Here is a 17,630-nt window from a genome sequence, read left to right as displayed (position 1 = left end):
CCACAAACAGGGGTAGGACCCGGCGCGTGTCCTTCCATGCCTTCGGCTGGGTCTGGATCCCTAGCCTTTCTCGGCACACGGCCTGCCAAGCCTGCTTCTGAGTTACTCGGGAAGGAAGAAAGTCCCCCCCGCTTTTTCCCCCCCCCGGGGAATAAGAGTTTATTTTACTGAACAAGACCAAAGGGGAGCGTATGATCAAAAGGGAAAAAAATGCTGATGGGTAAATGAATAATACGTGTCATTGTTTTGCGGAGATGCTGCTGTGCAACTCTGGACTTAAAACTGTGTGAAATGACCAGTACGAACTCATCTCCACTGTCTCTCTGGAAGTTTGTGGGTTTTATGGACTTTAGGTTTTATTTCTAATTCTCTGCAGCACTAAAATGTGCGTTTCATCACCTTCTCACCAGCACTCGCAGGAGATATTTGCTGGCCAGGTTTGCTTGAATGATAATGCCTTTTTTTTTTTTTTCCAGGAAGAGAAGTGGGTCAGCCAGACCTAGAAAAATGCAAGGAAATAAATCTTGTCCGCTCTCTCACCTGCCGTGTTGCACACAGTAGGTCAGCGATCCCTACCTCACCTCGCGCAGCGTCGTCCCCGCGTGGAGGTGCGGGAAGTACCGCGGGAAGTACTGCCAGTGTCCCACCAGTTGTCCCTGGTGCGTGTATTTGGCTCGGCCCCAGGAACCTTATTCTTCAAGTACCTCTGGAGGGGTTTTTGAGGTTCCTCACACCTGCTCGGAGGGGAGTTACAGAGCACCGTGCCACCACCTCTGCCCGGATCCCCCCTGCCCCTACAGCCGAGCGGCAGAAATGGTGCTTCCTCATGCAGCGTAGGTGGCAAGCCAGACTCGCGTCGGGTAACTCATCACCCATCTCAGGCCTTCAGCGGCTGGGCTGGCATTGTAGTGGAGGGCTCTACGAAAGCTGGGTTCTTTCTCAGGGAATTTTCCTTTCCTTGACGGCGCAGACGCGCTCTGAGAAATGAATGGGGAGGACGGGAGGAATTGCCCCCTCTTTCTCAGTCGTTCAGAACCCAAACTTCTGGCTTTAGCAGCTCAAATACGGTATTGCTGCACGTACTCCTCGTTCCCTCTCCTCGGCAGAGCTGGAGCTGCAGCGCTGACCCGGGGGGGCTGTGGCACAGCACTGAGGAACACGCGCTCTCTCTCTCTATATTAATTTTTGTTTCAACACCACGGCAGAAGGAAGAGGATCTTTCTCTGTCCTCTAATCGAGCAAAGCCCGGTTCCTCCTAACAGCATCTGCTACGTTTATACACGCAGGAAAACCCAGGTTTATCAACTACACGCACCTGTGGACGACTGTGAAGGGGTTACAGCAGGACAAATACGATGGGAACAATATTGCGGAGGTTTCCTTCACATAAACACAAGTTCCAGGCTACAGAACTCTTCTGTGCGATTTTTTTATTTCTATTTTTTATGACTTTTATTTTTATAGCTGGCTCTAAGCAGACATCTACATTTAAAATTACAGGATTAAAGCAATTCTTTTCTTTGGGGTCAACTTGAACTGAAGCAATGCATTCATATTTAAATAAATACTAAATATTCAGAACCTTGCAGCAAACTCTTAGAGGAGAGATTTGCTTTCCCTTATGTTATTATCTTCACCACTGTTAATAATGCCTCTTCTTATCCCTTCTCAAAGCCATGCTATCGAAATTGGACTATATCGCCAAATATATCTCATGTCAGCGTGAGTCAAGCTAGGAAGGACAGGCAGTACCTCTTTCATTAAGCTTTCCGACAGTCTACTGCATTGTCAGGTCTTTTTTTTTTTTTGCAAGGTAGAGGTACCTTTTCAGAAAACTGCTCCGAAGAAAGCAGATGAGTGTCAGCGGTTTTCACAGGAGTTGACCGAGGTAGGGCGTGCATTTGTGCTGCTTTGCCGATAGGGAAAACCCGTTCATTTTGTAATTACAAGCTGTAAGAAAAAGCTCTTTTGATACGTAGATTTTTTCAGTTATTCCAAATATTCAAAGCATTTTGGAAGGCGAAATGCTTGATTATGAGTTAACTTGTCTCAGGCAACGTCTCGGGAAGCAAAAAATTCTGGTAACAGCACAAAGGCTTAAGGCTGGTCTAAGCAAGTCCTGCTCGGCTGCGGGGTTGGCACAGCACGGTGGACTATGTTGGAGGAAGAGCCAGTTTCTCCACCTGTTTCCAGCCTGCTCAGTGACTTGTGAGAACGCTTCTAGTCTTTACTTACGCTTCCTCCTTTCACCTCTTCATTTTTGAACATGGACCCTCTGGTTTGCCCCTATCTCTAGTTTGTCTACCCTTACGTGCCCCAACAGCACCAAACGTCAATGGGATAGGATCTTGGTTGGAGTCTTTTGGTGCTCTTGCATATAAATTCAAATCTAGCCACAAATCCAAGCCAGGCTGCGAATTTAGGGGATGTGTAATACACTAAATTTCCTGTTAAGAGTGCTAACGGTCCGTTTAGAGGTGGGAGAAGAGCTTTGCTCTGTGTTTACAGACGTGCAGGAAGACTGAGAACCATCTGCTTATCTCATTGAGGAACTGCAAACCATGTCAATTCACTCTGAAACTACCCAACTGACAAACCAGGATGCCTACTTTAGAAAAACCTTTTATGACTTCTTTTGTTTTTTCTTTTCATCTTACAATGGACTGCTCAGCTTGCTTGCTGGTAGGCAAAACCTATTTCCTCACTACGAGGTTTCCTTGCCTAGCGTTGCTGTTCTTGCAACCACATGCACCAAGAAATGCAGCAGGAGACCTGGATCTCATTTACTGTGACTTCATGAACATAAATCCTTTGGGGATGTGCGTTCTAAACAAATCAAGAGAAAGACGCTTAATGAAAATGAACACGTTAACAAAGCAACATACAATAATGCAGTAGCAAAGCACCCACAGAGAAAGGACGCTGCAAAATGCTTTTGTAGTAGAGTCTATCTCAGTCTCATCGGTTTCCTGTACCAAAGAAACCAGCACAAGGGGCGCAGAGCACAGCGCTGCCTTCCTCTGAGAACATCACTGCAGGTGAGGGACTTTTTAGGATGTCGGGTAACGGTAGGACTAGAGGGAATGGATCAAAACTAGAGATGGGACGATTCAGACTGGACGTTAGGAAGAAGTTCTTCACCATGAGGGTGATGAGACACTGGAACAAGTTGTCCAGAGAGGTGGTGGAAGCCCCATCCCTGGAAGTTTTTAAGGCCAGGCTGGATGGTGCTCTGAGAAACCTGATCTAGTGGGAGGTGTCCCTGCCCATGGCAGGGGGGGTTGGAACTAGATGATCTTTAATGTCCCCTCCAACCCTAACAATTCTATGATTCTATGATTCTCTGGGGGCTTTTCATAAACCTACAGCAGCACCTAGTTTTGTCTGGATAAAAAGGTGTAGGTGACAGCTGAAGGTAGCCTCGCAATCGCAGGCCTTCGTCCTTATGGGGGACTTCAATCACCCTGATATCTGCTGGGAAGACCAAACAGCCAGGCGTGCACAGTCCAGGAGGCTCCTCCAGTGCATTGATGATAACTTTTTGACATAGGTGGTGCAGGAGCCAACAAGGAGAGGAGCACTCTTGGACCTAGTACTGACAAACACAGAGGGACTTGTGGAGGATGTTAAGGTTGGGGGTAGCCTTGGCTGTAGTCATCATGAGAAGATAGAGTTCAGGATCATGGGCGGTACTCACAAAATAACAAGAAGTAAAATCGCAACCTTGGATTTCAGGAGGGCTAACTTTGACCTCTTCAAGAAACTGCTTGGAGAGATCCCATGGGCTAGGGCTCTGGAAGGCAAAGGGGCTCAAGAGACCTGGTTGGTATTCTAACACCACTTCCTCCAAGATCAGGATCAGTGCATCCCTAAGAGAAAGAAATCGGCCAAGGGACACAGGAGACCTGCATGGTTGAGCAGGGAGCTTCTGAAAAAGCTGAAGTGGAAGAAGGAAGTTTACAATAAGTGGAAGAAGGGACTGACCCCGTGGGAGGATTACAAGAATGCTGCCAGAGCGTGCAGGGATGAAATTATGAAAGCCAAGGCTGCCTTGGAATTAAACCTGTCAAGGGATGTCAAGCTCAATGGGAAGGGCTTCTTCGAGTATATTGGAGGCAAAAGGAAAACTAGAGAAGTTGCGGGCCCACTGTTGAATGAGACAGGAGCCATGGTGATGGAGGATGTTGAGAAGCCGGAGTTATTGAATGCCTTCTTTGCTTTGGTCTTTACTGCTCAGCCCAGCCCTCAGGAGTCCTAGTCTTTGGAGAAAGTAACAGGGCAAGTCTGGACAGAGGAAGACTTCCCCTTGGTTGAGGAGGATCAAGTGAGAAATCAATTAGGTCAATTAGATGTCCACAGGTCCATGGGTCCCGATGGGATGCCCCCGAGGGTGCTGAGGGAGCTGGCAGATGTCATTGCTGGGCCACTCTCCATGATCTTTGAAAGGTCCTGCAGAACAGGCGAGGTGCCTGAGGACTGGAGGAAAGCCAATGTCACTCCAGTCTTCAAAAGGGGCAAGAAGGAGGAGCCGGGGAACTACAGGCCGGTCAGCCTCACCTCCATCCCTGGAAAGATGATGGAACAGCTCGTTCTGGGCGTCATCTCAAGGCATGTGGAGGAAAAGAAAGCTATCAGAAGTACTCAACATGGATTCACCAAGGGGAAATCATGTCTGACTAGCCTGATAGCCTTCTATGATGCCATGACTGGATGGATAGATGAGGGGAGGGCACTGGACATTGTCTACCTTGACTTCAGCAAGGCTTTCAACATAGTCTCCCACAGCATCCTCATAGGGAAGCTTAGGAAGTGTGGGTTGGATGAATGGACAGTGGGGTGGATAGATAACTAGTTGAAAGACAGAGCTCAGAGGGTTGTGCTTAGGGGCACAGAGTCTAGTTGGAGGTCAGTGACGAGTGGTGTTCCCCAGGGGTCAGTACTGGGTCCAGTCCTCTTCAATATATTCATCAATGACCTGGATGAAGGGACAGAGTGCCCCCTCAGCAAGTTTGCCGATGACACAAAGCTGGCGGGGGTTGGCTGACACACCAGAAGGCCGTGCCGCCATCCAGAGAGACCTGGACAAGCTGGAGAGTTGGGCAGAGAGGAACCTTATGAAATTCAACCAGGGCAAGTGTAGGGTGCTGCACCTGGGGAGGAATAACCCCCTGCACCAGGACAGGTTGGGGGGGACCTGCTGGAGAGCAGCTTGGTGGAAAGAGACCTGGGAGTCCTGGGGGACAATGGGATGACCATGAGTCAGCAATGTGCCCTTGTGGCCAAGAAGGCCAATGGCATCCTGGGGGGCATCAAGAAGAGTGTGGCCAGCAGGTGGAGGGAGGTCATCCTCCCCCTCTGCTCTGCCCTGCCCTGGGGAGGCCACGTCTGGAGCGCTGTGTCCAGTTCCGGGTTCCCTGGTTCAAGAGGGACAGGGAACTGCTGGAGAGGGGACAGCAGAGGGCTACCAAGATGCTGAGGGGACTGGAACACCTCTCTGATGAAGAAAGGCTGAGGGATTTGGGTCTCTTCAGTCTGGAAAAAAGACGGCTGAGGGGGGACCTTATCAACCCTTATAAATACTGAAAGGGTGGGTGTCAGGAGGATGGGGCCAGGCTCTTTTCAGTGGTGCCCGGGGACAGGACAAGGGGTAACGGGCACAAACCTGACCATGGGAAGTTCCACCTAAACCTGAGGAGGAACTTCTTTGCTGTGAGGGTGGCAGAGCCCTGGCACAGGCTGCCCAGAGAGGTGGTGGAGTCTCCGTCTCTGGAGACATTCCAACCCCACCTGGACGCGTTCCTGTGCCACCTGCTCTGGGTGACCCTGCTCTGGCAGGGGGTTGGACGGGATGATCTCCAGAGGGCCCTTCCAACCCCTGCCATTCCGTGATTCTGTGTGGGGTCAGTACCTTACTTTCATTCTCTTTTTTCATCTTCTGCTATTTGGAAGGAAGTAGGAGCTTCCAAAGCTGAAGAAACAGGAGTCACTGGGTGTATTTGTCATAAAAGCTGTAAACTTCAGACTTTCCTTTGTCCTAAAATCTGTTCTTCTGAGTATAGCTTGATTCTCTGCAGAGGGCCAGCATAGGGATTAAGCATCACATAAGTCCTACTTATAACTTCATATTAGTACATAAATAAGATTTAAGCTGCTAATAGTCCCTTTCTAGCTCTGCATAGAGCTGAATTTTACATGCTGGCCGTGATAAGACTAGAGAAAAAAAATATAGTTGTGGCAGTCAAGTTTAAACAGGGGACTGAAGTTACATGAAGTGGGGACTGAAAGTGCCATAGCATGAGACATCCTGACGTCAAGCGCGTTTCAGAAATGATGCCAAAACCAGGCAATACAAGAACCTTCTCTGTGTGTGAGGTACGTGGTCTGTTGGGCTGCACCAACTAACCATTTCGGCTTTGCTGGTTGTAGCCATGACATAAAACACATTGGGTCTTCGTGATACCTGCTGGCAGAGCAAGGCCACCCGGCCCCACCTGCCTCAGAGTCACAAAGTGCCTTTTCTGAGGCTGGTCAGTGCAGAATGAAGCCGAGCTGTGGTGTTCCGAGCTCTTGGGTACTGCAGAATCCCAAAATACTGCTGCGCCTGGGAGCTAAACCTCTTGGATTTGTGCCAGCTTGCGCGGTCCTTCCTGGCAGCGGTTAGGTGAGGCTCTTCTTTGAGTTGCTGCTTACCCAGGAGCCACCGTCTCTTTTGGAGGTGCTCATCATGCCCCTTCTGCGCTTCGTTACATTGATGTCTGTCATTTTTTTTCTTTTTTTTTTTTAAAATTGAGACTCATAGATTAAGGGGTTGGAACAAAGCTGGTTTTGTTTCAGGAGGCATTCATTAACAAATCAATTAAGTGTACTTAATATCGTTCCAGCACACTTTTCAGTCTGAGTGCGTTTCTATTAATTTTCCTACTCTGCTAAAATCTGGTGTTATGCCAGCAGAAAGAAGAGTTGGCAAAGGCAAAACACAAACAAGGGAGCTGCCAAGTGCAGGGGTAAAAGCAAGTGAGAACGCGAGCAGACGTGGCAAGTCTTTGATGACTTATTGTCTTTCCTAGATGAGGCCTTTGGCAGGTGTCTAATTCAGGGGATGAGGAGAAGCACAGGGATGAGGGTGAAGAGTAACTCATGGCTCGGAGAGTCACAGACTTCCAGGAACGAGCTGTCTCCAGTCTGAATGTCTTCTCCACCTGCATTTGGGCCTTCTATACTGCAGTAGCTGAGCTCTTTATAGCCGCGCCATGGTCTTTGCAGGTTGGACCAGTCCCGCTGTCAGCACCAAGACTGCAGAAATCAAACCAGTCACTGAAGAGATTTTTTCCCAAATCACTGTCACCACTTAAAATGATGGAGAAGGAATGAGAAATGGTCAGGGTGGAAGTTATGGTTTTGCTAAATGATGTGTGACCTTTTAATACCTCTGGCCCGGAATTACTTGGTCCTCACAATCCGATGCATCGTGAGAAACAGGAAATGGTAAGATGGACGGTCCTTGTCTATTGTGCCCACCGGGACCATCGGCACAGGGTGATCTGGGCTGGGGTCTGATAAAGGCAAATGGGACTCATCCATTCAGCTGGATTACTTAGTATTCTCCTTCATCTTTTATAAAATGTCTAGATTTCAGTGTGCTTGTTTGGTTTATTCATTCTCCAGCCTCCATGTTGCCTACTAGGGGGCACCCAACGTTCGTTTGACTTTTTCCAAACAGAGAAGAACAAATCTGAGGTTTTAGGAGAACTAGTGCCACCGTTTCAGAGCTTCGTTGTGAGCAAGTGAAGCCTTCTGGTAAATCTGAGGGACATGAGGCCCCAGGAGGTGAGCACAGTCACGTAACTGCGACAGCCCCTGTATGTCAAACTGCTTCTGAAGGCGGCCTGAGGGAGGGGGGAAGATGGGTCTCAAAGCGTTTCTCCTGTGCTCGTGGATTGCCTTGTTACTGACGGATGTTTATAGCTGCTTCAGAGGGGGAGATGACAAAGCTCTGAATTTCTTGTTTGGAGAGAGAAAATACAGTAGAGCAGTGAAACTGAGGTATGTGTCCCTGCGTGTGTATATGTGTTCATTGTAAACATCTTTACAGAGGGAACGAAGTAATTACTGTGCTGGAGCACGTTGGTGCCGTGTTTGTGCCAGTGCCCCTTCTCCGACACTGGCGTGGTGATGAGGCTGGTGGATTGGAGGCGACCACCGGTATTGGGAACCTCTCTCCAGCCGTGGCCAAGAGCAGATGTGAAGGAGCATCTACGGATGTGCTCTAGTGCGACTGCCACACGCCTGATGCTCAGAGGCATCCCAAGCTAGAGGCAGGCAGTACCTGGCCTTTAATAGCCCCTTAGAGGATTTTTGTCCTAGACCTTAGCTGATGGGGTTTTTTTCCACCGGTGTGTTTTTTAGGTTTGGTTTTCTTTTTTAATATATCCACAATATCCTGTGTCAAAGAATCCTACAACTAAACTCCGCTTTAGGTAGAAAGTACCTTCCTTGTTTTCGAGGCTGTCCTGATCAAGAGGGATGTGTCAGTGCTTTACTGGTTGCTGTTATTTCCTTTGTTCAGTCCCTTTAACAAGCTAGAAGAAGAATTATTAACCAATATCAGCTTCAGGCTTTTTTGAAGTTGATACTAGACTTGTGCTCGCATATACTTCAAGCACTGCCCTTTGCTAAATGAACAAGCTGATGATGTTGCAGAGCATCTGTGCAATTATATTCGAATACACCGCTTAGAGACTGGGACAAATCCATTGCATGAAGTGAAAAGGGCAAAAGGCTATAATAAAAATGGCTTAATAAAATGAATCATTGCAATAAGCAATTTAAAATTGCACAGGGGGAAATGCAGCACTGTGAAAAACGCCGAGCATTCACCACGAAAAAAAAACTTTATTTGTAAAAATGGACAGCGGGCAGCTCCTTGGCTGGTGCAAGTAGATGGATTTAGTTACAACTACGTCTGTTAGATTAGCTGAGGATCTGACCATGTGCTTTTGTTTGATCTGTAAGCATGAGATAATTTCTGCCTCCTGCCAAGCCTTAGATAATCAGGGACTTACAACCCGGCTTTTACAATCCCTAGATGTACAGGAGACTTGTGCAGTTTTTCAGTTCCATGATACTGTTTCCCTCTTGGAGCAGCCATCCCTGCCCTCCGGTACGAGCTCTGGACACCCGCGGATGCTCAGCACACCACCGTAGTCGTGCTGAGGGCTGTGGCTCAATGTCCCCAAACCCTGGGCACTGCTTTTTGGTTTGCTGTGGCGTCCAGCAGCCAGGAGAGCCAGCTCCGTGGTGGGCAGGGTAGGCAGCGGCTTGCTGCTGTTAGCCTTGGCATGGACTAAGGGGTTGGGATGCACTGTCTGGGTTCGTCTTCTCGGCCCCCAGGATAGTCTTTGAACAAAAAAAGCCCCACACGCCTCTGTTGACAAATGCGGCACACCAGCACTGACGACTTCCACGCTGGGGCTCCAAAATTCGTCCTTGTGTCCTATTGACAGGCAGGCGTGCGGCGGCACCGCCTGCGGGACCTCGGGCAGCCCCTGCCGTGGCCACCGAGGACGGGAGGCTGAGCCAGCACACAGCAGTGTGGAAACCAGGGAGGGAAGTCTTCAAAAAGAAAAAAAGAACACCTATGTAATCCAGTAGAAACTGCTGGGTGATGAGAGAGAGAGCTTTGCATAATTTAATCTGTACGGAGGTTGGGTTTTATCTTGCTAAAACTCATGTCGGTCTGCCAAATTATCACACGGCAAGGGAAGATTGCATTGCACACCCTATACAGCCAAAGCGTGGCTATCTGCGCTGCACTTCTTGTCCTGAGCGGTAACGGTGCGCCGAGTCAAGCTGTGGGTAGAAGTGGCAGTGCCCGGATGTGAGCACAAATATCTTTTAAAAAACTATTACTTCACTGAGCATTTTTTTTTTCCTAAGGTTAGTGATTGATTTGTGGTATTTGTGGCATTCAGATCAGAAAGACGTAGTTAAAAAAGTAAAGATGCTCTGGTTGTCAGGTCGTGAGATAGCGGTAAGGGCTCGAGAGAGCTGCCTTGCTGCGGCTGAGTGTGAACGTGAATTAAACTACTCACAGCACATGCAGCCCAGGAACGGGGCAAAAAATGTTGCCAAGGAAAGAAGCGTTTGAGTTCAAGTCGGCACCTGGGATAGGGGAAGTCGTTATTTCTCTTCGGCTAAGTCCGAGGACTCCCAGAATGAGAAACTGAGGCAGCTTCAGGCTGTGTCAGCGCTTTCAGACAGCAGCGTGTTAGGGCCGTGGTTGCCCACAGCAGGAAGCCATTCAGACAGCACACCAAGGCCATGGAAGCGGAGCTTTTGGGACTAAACTGAGCTGAAACTGCGCCTCAATGTGCTTGTAGGGCTGAGTGAATTTCACAGTTGCCGCAACAAAAAAAGGCGGTCTTGTGATTGATTGAATTGTTCCTCATCTTCTCAAGAGAGCTTTACTTTTAAATTGGGACTAATAAACAAAAAGAAAATGTGCTTGAGGCCCATAGGGTTTTCACGGGGTGGAGGAAAGGGGTCACTGCAGCTGTGTCTTGCTCTTGGGAGAAGGCGCACGGGGCGCTGGACGTGGAGGTGCCCCCTGGGAGCCGGCATCACCCCTCTCCCCGACCTCCGGCAGCCGCAGCTGCCCCTCGGGAAGGGAGATGCCAGGTCCCCACGGAGTCATTTGGAGACCAGGTCTCACCAGAATTCTACTGGCCTTTGTCTGCAAACAGCTCTTCAGTTAATTTTCTCCCTCTTCAGTGAATTTTCCCCAGTTTTCGTTAGCACGGAGACAACCAGCCACTACAGTGGTATTGCAATAGCTGCTACTTCTTTTTGCCTGAGAGATCATTTTTGTGTCAAATCTGTGGCATATTAGCACTTCCTCCCTAATTTCCAGAGTAAGCACGAGGCTTAGGATAATAATGCACTACTTTAAGTCTGTAATGGAGCCATCACTTAGGAACGGTACACCGATGCTTTACTATATTTCTTAGAGGTTGCTGTTTTGAAGGGATAAAGCTAATCCAATGTGCATCTCGTGAAAGTTTCTAAAACAGGCACCGGTATCACATGGGTTCAATCCTCTTCCGAGTTACGCAGATCCAAATCCCCAGGACTCGTTTGACCTGGGGACTTGGCAGTTGCGTGTCTGCCAGCGTCGTTACACAAACATTACCCCGGCGCCCTGGTCTGGGCCGCGCTTGGCCGGAGATGGAGCTGGTTCCACTAAGTGAATGGCATTTCTTTGAAATCAGGATTACGTACTTGGTATTGGAGCAAGTCACTCACGTGTCACCTTTCGCTCTCCCAAAAACATCCCCAAAACAGAGTAAAATTTGTAAAAAATTAATGATTCTTACAAAAAAAAAAGACAGAATGTAAAAAAATCTGGTTTCTGCGTCCTAACATTGGAACCATACTTTGGTTAAGAATTTCTGAGAAAATTTAGACTAGTTTTCACCTGGAGGAGAAACTTTAGCGAGGCGCTAAAGTTGGTCATGTTTTAGGTAGCTAAAACCAAAATGTAATAACAGCGACTGGGCCGGTAGCCTTTGCCCGTGAGAGCCAGAACTGACTCAGGTAGTAAACGCCATGGCTCTGGTGGCTCTTCCAAAGGAAGATGCTCTGAAGCTTTTTCCGGAGGTATGGATAAGATATGGTGACACCTGGAGCCTTTCACTGACCCAGGCCAAGAATGAGCTTAGTGAGAGTGAAATGGAAACGCCGACATGTGAAGGCAATACGGCACTGTCCTAAATGAAGCACTTTTTTTTTTCCTTATGGACAAGCCATCAAATTATTATTTGTAGAAACTCAGGCTGGGTACAAAATTTTAAGTCTATTTTGTCCGAAAGACCAGATAACCAATCTATTCTAAAAATATAAAAACAATAGTAAAAAAAAAATGTGACATTTCTTGTCAGCCGGCGTCAGAATGGCTTAAAAAGCGATGGCCCACCGCTCTCGAGATGACAAGGTGACAGCTTTCTTATATATCACCATTATAAAAGTGAATTTCAGTGGAAGACTGTGGTTGCTTGGGGTTATCTGCATTTCTTTAGAAATACAGTATCGTTTTAAAGGGTGCCGGCATTAATATGAAGAACTGCATTTATGGAGGAGAATATCGCCACCTCATTGTTAAGGGTTCATGGTGTCCTCGTTCCTTATTCAAGGCAACACAAAAAGCTATTTTCAATTTTAGTAGCAAACACGTATGAAAACTGATGTCAATGCCTTTGAAGTGGCACCCAAAACCCATAGAAGTTGGAATCTGGGAAAGCAAACAATCAATAATATGGTTTAGCAAGGAACAAGTGACCCATGCCACGGCACTGCAGGAGCGTAGCGGCAGAGTAAATATCTCAGCTGGGGTATGCTCGCCCCAGCCCGGTCAGCGCAGGGCAGGACCAATATTCCCAATAAAACGCTGAGCAAGAGAGAGAAACTATTATTTTAGCAGTAAAACTAGGTTTAAACCCATAAGTCCCCAGCTCTTTCAGCTGGAGATGTCGTTTACAGGGAGCGTTTCGAATGGGGAAGCGCAGCAGCAGGGTCTTGCGGGTGTAAAGGGCTGGAAGGGAGTATTGTCGCCATCTGCTTAGGCAGACACGAATGTCGCTAGGCTTCCCTTAGTTAACGTCTTTTAGGAAAACATCCACTCCTGATGTCACGATTGTTAAGGGCTGCAAATTCTCAGCTACAAAGTCCTGGAAAATCCCGGCTTGACGGTCCCCATCCCTGGGGACGCGTGTGCAGGCTTTCTAATGCCCCTCCGTGGGAGCTTGGCGTGGGCCGTGCTTTCATGTAGCTCATGAGACCAGCATGCCAAATAAATGTTTTGCCCCTGAGCTTAGGTATTTATAACCATCCATGAAGTAATCCCCTTACTCTTCCCTCCAGAAAAATCTATGAGATCTTTTTTTTTCTGGTATTTCCGGCACACCTCCCCAAGTCCTTTCCAAATCAGCGGTTTGCCTCTAACATTGACACCAGCGCTCAGCGCATTACTTCAGAAGCCGGCAAACTTGTGCTGGTTCCACAAATAATAGGCTTTTCCAGCTGTTTCTCCGTGTTTCTGTCTCTCCAGTCACAAGCGGTGTTCGTCCTTCGGGCCCCACGCGGAGCGGTGGATACAAGATCAGGCGTTTCTCCATTTGGACGCCCCAGCCGCCTTCAGCCACATCTTCCCGAAGCCCTCATCCCACCACGCTCTTTGGTCACGGGGCTGACACTCCGTGTTTCGCTGGTTTAAAATGCCCTTTAGCCTACAGCCAGCTTACCGACCGAACTGGATTTCTCTGTGTGTTACCCGTTTTCTTCTGTCTGTGTGCCATTGCCAAATTTCGTCCACGACGATTTTATATTCTGTCATCAGTAAAAATATTAAAGAGCCCGTCATGACAGGAACGTGCTGGGAATAGTGACGTGATGCCGATGATCCTCCAGTTGCGGCTGCGTTTTGAAGGCTGTCAGTCTGCCAGCCGTTAATCCATGTTAATCCTCCTGAAAGGAGGATTGCGATTCAGGAGTACAGCTCGCTCCGAGAGGGCTCACGTGGGAATTCAGCGTGCCTTAACTTCTGCACGCTGACTTCATGCCTTTAATGGGTTTGTCTTCACTTTCCGAGTGTCCCTACGGAAGCAGACTCCTCCGTGAGACATCCTCTTTCCAGGGTGGCTGTGACAGATGGGTCTACAATAGGCTGAACCTGCCAGGGGGTGAATGAAGCAGGAGAATGAGCAGGAGAAGCGCGTTTGGATAAACCTTTGCTTTTGCCTTTGTTTCTGTTTAACTAGCGAAGCACGGGATTAACTCCGAAGGATTAATTTTCCAGAAGAATCAAGGTTATAAAAAATGAAGCGTGCCTTGCAGAAGTACGGTTACCCCTGTTTCACAAGGTGTAAATCTCAAATATTCAAGCCCAGCTTTGTGGAGGCGTTTCTATATGGAGCTCCTATGTAATAAGTACTAGATACATAAATAAGAATAAGGCATCCAAATACCTTTGTAGAGCTAAGCCAAGATTCTTGCCCTTGACTAGAGAAGAAAGGCTTTAGAACGATGAAAATGCAAACCTGTCTGTTCCCATATCCCGAGCTGTTATCCCAATCATTCCATCTATGCTACGGATGCTTCAGGGCCAGGCTGTTACGGGCCTGTTTAAAAATGAACCCTAGAACTGCATCCCGTAGCAAATTAGAAAAAAGGAATGGATGTGTCTTTTTTATTATTATCATTTAATGTTGGTGTTTGCATAATCGCTCACTCCGGGAAGCATTGTGTGTTCGTGTTGACTTCGGTGGAGTTAGGAGCTACTCAGTTCTCCGTCCCGGGGTACCAGCTGTAGCACGACACACTTCTTTGGTTTGCAACTTCTTTACTTGACCAGGAATCTAAGTTCTGTTTGAGGCGAAACATAAAACTTTAATATTTGGACCGTGTACCAACCCTTGAGTGCTTCTGTGGCACCCCCCTGACCACCCACCAATCTCAAACCTTGTCCTGAAAGATCTCTGCCTTAGTGAGATATTTAGCGCGTTATTGGTGTTGTCCACTGCCCATCCATTTGTCCACGATGACTGAAATAATTGTTCCAGCCTGCGACAAAACTATTCCCTTCCCACAAGGGGGAAGAAAAGAGTGCATATGTATATCTCTGTGTGTGTATATTAAAAAAATAAAAATATACACATAATTATATACACATATATATACACATAAAAATATATACATATATACATGTGTCTGGTGTTCTGTGTGTGTGTGCCTGAATATATTATATATAAATTCTATCTATTTATATATATATAAAAAAAATTTATAAAATATATATGCACAAACACACAGAGCACCAGGGAGCTGATGTGCTAAAGTGTTTTTGAAAGATTGGCAAGCTCCTGAGCACGGTGCTCTAACGCCTGATATGAATCAACCCTGTGCTGAGCAGATGCAGCCATCTGGGGAACAAAAAGGGAGTTCGATTGTTCGGCGTCTGTTGGGAGGGAAGGGAAACCTGAAAGGTTCCGCTTCTTATCTGAACTCCCAAATGCAAAGAGGCTGGGGATTTGCAAAATGGAAAATGGTTTTAAAATGCATTACGAGGCGGTTCTGCTCTTTTCTGAGCCCTTTCCTGAATCCCCGTTAAAAACGCAAATGCAGAAGTCAGCGGCCCCCAAGACGAAGGGTGCCACTATATTCGGGAAAGCTCTGCCATTTCCCTGATATTATCATGTTATTTAAGGACTGGAAGCTTGAGAAGCAACGGAAGCCTCTGTAGCTCCTTTGAGCGGTCCTTTACCAGGTGGTCCTGCTTCTTGCGGCTCCGAGGGTAACTCACCTCTTCGGGTCAGGCAGGAGCTGCTGCCTGTGTCAGAGACGTCTTGAGAAGGAAATTCTTCTATCCCAGGTAAAAACCCGGAGTTTAAGGCAAGTGCAAATGTAAATCGCAACAGTATGTTTATACACACTATGGCTATATAAACACTGGGGGTTTATCTTTTTTTTTTTTTTGAGGGTTTTTTTTTTTTTTTTTTTTGCTTTTTTCAAAGAAAACTCCCCAGGTGAAGCATTGTTTGCGGGGCCTGCAGGCTGGTCCTTAGCTGAGTCATCTCTTTGCTCTGGTGTTGCCTTATCACTTGTGTTCGGGGCAGGCTGCACCCGTATCTGAAAGCATTGTGCATTGTGTGCTCCATTAGAGAAGAGAAGATAAGCCGCGCCCCAGCACTTCCCTAATATTCGATCTATTAATGGGAGAGCGGACTTGGTAACTCCTGCTGTTAAAAGCCAACCATCTGGGGCCCACGGAGGCTGCCCGGTTTCCAAGGCTCCATCGGAGGGAACTTGAACCGTGCCTGGCGTGGGGAGGGGGGTCCAGAGGGGCATCTCCTGCCTGAACGTCCCCGGCACCAGGCACCTGGAGCTTCCCCTGGGTTCCTGCTCTTCCATGGGGGACACGGGAAAGCCAGAGCCATCCCTAAGGAGAACAAAAGGGGGTGGGTCAGAGGAGATGATGACAGGACACTTTATTTACAGCTTGGCTCAAGCCGTGAGAAGCAGCTGGTTGGTATGTGGCAGGGGGGTGAAATCGCACTCCCCCTCCTCAGCCCCTTCGCGCAGCGCAGCAGCAGCTGGGGTCGGGTCCGCAGAGCTCACCTGTCCCCTGGACCGCTCCCCACCGCCTGGCAGACAGTTCCCACAGCTCTGCCAAGGTAAAACACACAGCCAAGCCCCGTGCCTTGCTTCCAAAGCGCAGTTTGCTCCTTCAGCCTGCTACTTGTACCGTTTTGGGTTTTTTTTTATTATTATTATTATTATCCTCACGCTGCCTGCCAATCGTGTTTTATTGCAGTGATTTGGGAATGGACTCCTTAATCTTTCACATTGTTAAGAGAATGATGGCAACTTCACTTCCCACTTCACAGAGAGCAAGGGGAAAGCGATTACTGCACTATAATGTGATACGTGCTAAATAGAGACCAGATCAAACCCCTGACAGCTAGAATTTCTCCTCTTGAGCTGAGGGGGTTGGGAAGACTCCGGCTTTCTTAGTCGCTCTGTTACTTTCTGTTAAGATTGCTGATGTCTAGAGCTATCGCTGATCAAACGCTCAGAGTAAAAACTGTAGATTATGATTGCTATTCAGAAGGTGACCCAGTATTCGGAACAATCGGTGCTTCGCCGGGCATAAAGGAAACCTTGCGTCTGCCGGTGGACTATGGAGAGCTCCTGCAGAAAAGTGGCATGAAATTTAACTAATTGGGTACGCTGTGATTCAGGTACGTCAGTCGCTGGAGTGATGACATATCCAGTTGTAAGGAAAGGTAGTGATGTTGTAAGATACAAGAAAAATGCTCCCATTTACTCCTCTCCACCTCCAAATTAATCTACTGCCAATTGAGACTCCTGACCTAGAATATCTGGGATAGGTTCCCACGTAACTGCCTCTGGTAGTAGGGGAATAGAGATCAATCTTAAGCAACTAATAAGGGCAAATAACATGTTTAGGAAGAAACTTTGTCACTAGTGTCTTCATCCCATGCAGCTGGAAGTAGCTGAGTGCATCCCGATGCTCTTAGGGATGCTATTCCTGCCCGCCTTCAGGAACTCCTTTTGTTGTTTTCTCGGGGATCCGCTGGAGCACATGAGCATTTCCATAGTGTGCTTTCAGATTTGTTAGCAGAATTAAAATAAGGCTGCCTTTTGAGGCACAGGTGACCGCGTGAGACCGGGAAAAGAGCAGGACCATTTACAGCAGCTGTGAGCGCTCTGGCCATGGGATATATTGGTTAAATTATACTGGGGTTTAGTAGCTGTACCTGATATTTAAGGTTTACATTTCTCCCGGCTTCTGTGTGTCCTTGCCCTTTTCTTAGTTTTCGGTGGCACTTCATCCAGATTTGGACGAAGGGAGTATAAGGGAGATGCTGATGAACTGGAGCAAATCCACCGGAGGACAAACGCAATAGCAGGGAAATTGGAAGAGGCAGCCAAGGGACCTGGACTTGCTTAGAGGGGACCCGATATCAACTTTCTGTCACCGATGAGGAAGAGCCAGGCTCCTTATTGAGGTGCAGGGCAGCAGAGTAACAGACAGCCAACATAAATTGAAGCAAAGG

The sequence above is a fragment of the Larus michahellis genome, chromosome 10, assembly GCF_964199755.1.
Source record: "Larus michahellis chromosome 10, bLarMic1.1, whole genome shotgun sequence".
In the NCBI taxonomy this organism is placed as follows: domain Eukaryota; kingdom Metazoa; phylum Chordata; class Aves; order Charadriiformes; family Laridae; genus Larus; species Larus michahellis.
The sequence above is the reverse complement of the archived record's forward strand: the minus strand, read 5'-3'. Positions refer to the sequence as shown.